This window comes from Meriones unguiculatus, chromosome X (genome assembly GCF_030254825.1).
Source record: "Meriones unguiculatus strain TT.TT164.6M chromosome X, Bangor_MerUng_6.1, whole genome shotgun sequence".
NCBI lineage: Eukaryota > Metazoa > Chordata > Mammalia > Rodentia > Muridae > Meriones > Meriones unguiculatus.
In genome coordinates, this window is record NC_083369.1 from 16,679,329 (window position 1) to 16,683,702 (window position 4,374).

The window sequence follows — 4,374 nt, forward strand, 5'->3', positions numbered from 1 at the left end:
GCTAATGCCCAAGGAATAGCAGAAGATGTCATTAGCTTACATACCCCTTAAGGTTATGCATTTTACATGCAGTGTAATCCTTAGAAACCCCAGGCGACACTTCAAACAGAGGCAGGCAATTGCAAGCCTGGCTGTATAGGCTGATAGAATTACACAGCAATGACATTACATATAGCCAGAATTAATTTTTTTTGAAAGGCAAGGCAAGTTTTACTTTTAAATGATTACAAGTACACCAAATAACATGTAACAAGTAGGGTCCTAGCATCTAGTGATTTGGGTTAGAATACACTAACAGCAGCCTGAACAAGCATATTCACTGTCCTAAATTAGCCAGGATGGACTACTGTAAGGCTGGCTGCTGCTTCATGGGAGGCACAATTAGCTATTTACCACTTTTTCATAGATAACGCCCCTGACCTTTAAGAAAGTGGAAGGGAACAGTTTCCTCCCTTTCTTCCTTCAAAGAATTGTTGTTTTCTACTAGACTAATAACAGAAAAGTCAACATTGATACTGTTACTTGCACAAACACATTGGAAAAGAGGTGACATATACTCCTTATAGACATACAAGATAAGATGATGAAATTTCAGGTACATACTAAATCTGTACAGAAAGCTAGAGTTGACACTCTTCACAAGTGAAGGGAGCTACAACAGCATAGAGAAATAATTTAATGCCTTCCAGAACAGAACTTAAGCTCTGCGGAGGTTCCCTGTTTTATGACGGCATCTCCCATGCCAACCACAGAGCAGCTGCTTCCACCTCCTATCCGTTTATGCGGTAGTTCTCATGAATTTCTGGCCGGATGTCACACACAAAGGCCAAGAGGTTATCCAGGACTTCATCCCTATTCTGCTGGAAGTAGTTCTGGAGGATGGTCATCTTCTCCTGGGTCTCCTTCTCCACTTCACTGCTAGAACTGCCATGGGACCCCAGTGCCACAGCTTCCTTGGCCTTGAACTCCTTCTCCCTCTGCAGGCGGCACTGTTCAATCTCTGTGCTTCTTCTTTGGCCTGCTTCAGCCTCCGGTTCTTTCGCTTGCGGGCCTCGGACACCTTCTCGGCGCCCGCTTCTTGGCCTGCAGCAGCTGCTGGATGCCCTGCGACTGACTCGCCATCGCTGCGACGACTCGCGGCCGAAAGAACGGCCTAAGCCAACGGCTCAAACACACGCAGAAGCCCCTCGGGTCCCAGAATTAATTTTTAATTAATTTATTTACTTTATATCCTGATTGCACCCCTCCTCTCCTTCAAGTGCCCCCTTACACACCTCTTCCCCTCAATCTCCCCTGTCCTCCTTAGAGAAGGAAGAGGTTGTCCACCATGGGTACCAAACTGCCCTGGCACCTTAAGTTGTTGCAAGACTAGCTGCCTCCTCTCTTGCCAGAATTATTTTAAGTACACCAGTGTTATCCTTTCTGGAATAGTTGTTACCCCGGGTCATCTTGCCCACTTGGCAGAATTATGTTTTTCCTAAAAACAGCATGATGAGTCAGTTGTTATTTGGATCCTTAACAGGCTGTGCCTATGTCAAAATATATATTCATTCAGGGCTTACTTTTTCCCTTTTTAAATTTCTTAGATGTTGAGGATGGATCTCTATACTTATTCCAGGAGCACTTTGGTGCAATGTGTGACACAAGAGTGTAAAATCAAAACTTTCCTCCAGAGTCTCAGTGTGTGCAAAGAGTAGTAACTGCAGCTTCCTCCTCCATGTTTACATCCTGAGAATATTGCCTATAGAGACCTCCTCTCCATGTACGCAATAAACATGCTGAAGTTCTAGATTCCAGTGGTAGCTACTAGAGAAGCCCACCTCATCCCAGTTTCACTGTATATATGTCTGTGTCTGTCCTTTCTTCATTCCCTTGGCACTCCTAGCCAGAATTTCAGGACCCAAACTCTTCAGGTCATGGCAGAATGTTGAGTTCTTTGGGGATATGCTAAAGAGTTGTATAGCTGAGTCATAGAGAAGATTCATTTTTAGCTCTTTCACAATTCTCTAATTTACAGATTTGCAATCTGAGAGAGAGGCTGTACACATAATGGGTCATTAAACTCTTCCTCTTCTGAAGTTACTTTTTGATGAACATTTACATGGAACACAATCATCTTCATATCTTTTGCCTGTTTGGAAAGATCTATCCACATACTCCTTCCACAAATTTCTTTCTCACTGATTTTCCAATCATGCTCTTTCCAAGTCCCTGGCCAGTCTGCCAATCCATTGGTTACAGCTCATGGTACAATAAACTATCACAATCTGACCATTTCTTTTTTTCCAAGAAAAATACACAACCATGTGCACTGCCCAAAGTTCTGCCTACTGTAAAGATATTCCTTCACTAGTGACCTTCATAGTTGCTCCAGAAAAGGTATGTAATGATGCAGCTGTCCACCTCTGATGGACATAGTATGTAGAACCACGAGCAAATCAGGCCCTAGTCTTCTCTTCCACAAACAACCAATCATAGGATACATTCCATAATTCAATCAATGGATGGGACAGAAGGTATTTCAATAGTCATAAGAACCGTGGACATTTGGGCAACTTCTTCATGTAACTTGCTTGTGCTCTGAGGACCTGCTCAGGCCTGATCATGTACCTACCAATTCTTTTTGGTAATGTATTGCTGCTCTGTACATCCAACTTTATGGTTTTGTTCATCAGACAGAACCCAGCTCATACTAAGCATTTCAAGTCACATGGTAACCTGGTAGCCCACTGTCAAACATTAACTCTCCATGAAGGACAAATAACAGGCTAAGAGCTGACCCTCAAATAGAGAATAATTGTCTACACTGATCTCAGCATTCATATATTCTGAACTCCCACAGGAACCCATTAATCTCTGAGCACTCAATGGATTTCCTCACTAAAACTCCAGCTCCTTCCATAACCCTCTTCAAAACATGGTCAGGTCTGTTACAGTAATACCCCACAACCTGCTACCAATTTCTATCTTAATTGGGGTTTCTGTTACTGTGATAAAACACCATGACCAAAAGCAGCTTGGGGAAGAAGGGGTTTATTTCACTTATACTTCCGTATCACACTCTCTCATCGAAGGAAGTTAGAGCAAAAACTCAAAGCAGAAGTCGGGATACAAGAGCTGGTGCAGAGGCCATAGAGAAATTCGATTTACTGGCTTGCTCTGTCTGCCTTCTCCACATAGGGATAGCACTGCACAGAGCTATCTGGGGCCTTCCACATCAATCATTTACTTAAAAAAAAAGTATCACAGGCTTTTCCACAGGCTAAACTTGTACAGTGCATTTTTCAATTTAGGCCCCCTCTTCCAAAATGACTCTAGCTTGTGTCAAGTTGACATAAACACAAGCTGACATAAACCTAGGCAGTACAGAGAAGCTTCTGTTCAGTTCCTGTGGCGGTTGAAATGAAAATGGTCACCATAGATTAACATGTTTGAATACTTGGTCCCTAGTTAGTAGAAATGTTCGGAAAGCATTAGAAGGTATGGCCTTGTGATGTCAAAAGCCCATGCCATTTCCAGTTAGCCTTATCTCAGTATTATGCTTGTAGATCCCAGCTACTGCTCCAACGTTAAGCCTGCCTGATCCCTGCCATGATGATCATGGAGGTTATAACCTTCAGGAATTGTGGGGCCTACTTAAGTGCTTTCTTTTTTAAGTTTCCTTTGGTCATGGTGTTTTGTCCCAGCAATTAGAAAGTAAGTCAATCCCGTAGCTCATTTCTTGAATGGGTCATTTGTTTTTTTCACTCTAAAGCAGCGATTTTCAGCCTTCCTAATGCTGTCACCCTTTAATACAGTTCCTCATTTTATGGTGACCCCAACCAGAAAGTTATTTAGTTGCTAATTAATATTTGTATTTTGATACTGTTATGAATCATAAATATTTTGGAGATAGAGATTTGCCAAAGGGGTGGTGACCCTCAGGTTGAGACCTACTGCTAAAGTGTTGCCTGCCTTTAAATACTTGTTTCCTGGTAGGCAGCAGATAGATAGATTTCATTTATTGATCCAGTCAGGCAGCTATTTATTTGATTGGAGAATTGAGGCCATCCATATTTAAAATTACTATTGAAAGTTGTGTGTTGATTGTAGGCATTGTGTTGCTGTATTTCTGTTGTTTGTTCTCAGTGGTACTTTGTGTTTTGGTTAATTTTACCTTACTTTATTGTCTTTCTACAGTTTCTTGCCTATACTTATTCTGAAGTATTGCGACTCATATTCTGGGTTTGCTGGATATGAATTGTTTTAGCCTGCTTGGATCATGGAACGTTTATCTTTCTCTTTCAGTTGTGGCAGATAGTTTAGCTGGTTACAGTTGTCTGGGTGGACTTTTAGGAATTGGAATACACTGCCATAGGCCCTCTGGTTTTCAAA

The 4,374-nt window shown here is 42.0% G+C and overlaps 1 pseudogene; it reads right to left on the minus strand.

The window, feature by feature from the left end:
* Positions 1-234: 234 nt before the first annotated feature.
* Positions 235-1,185, minus strand: LOC110540206 (V-type proton ATPase subunit G 1-like; annotated as a pseudogene).
* Between the last annotated feature and the right edge of the window lie 3,189 nt (positions 1,186-4,374).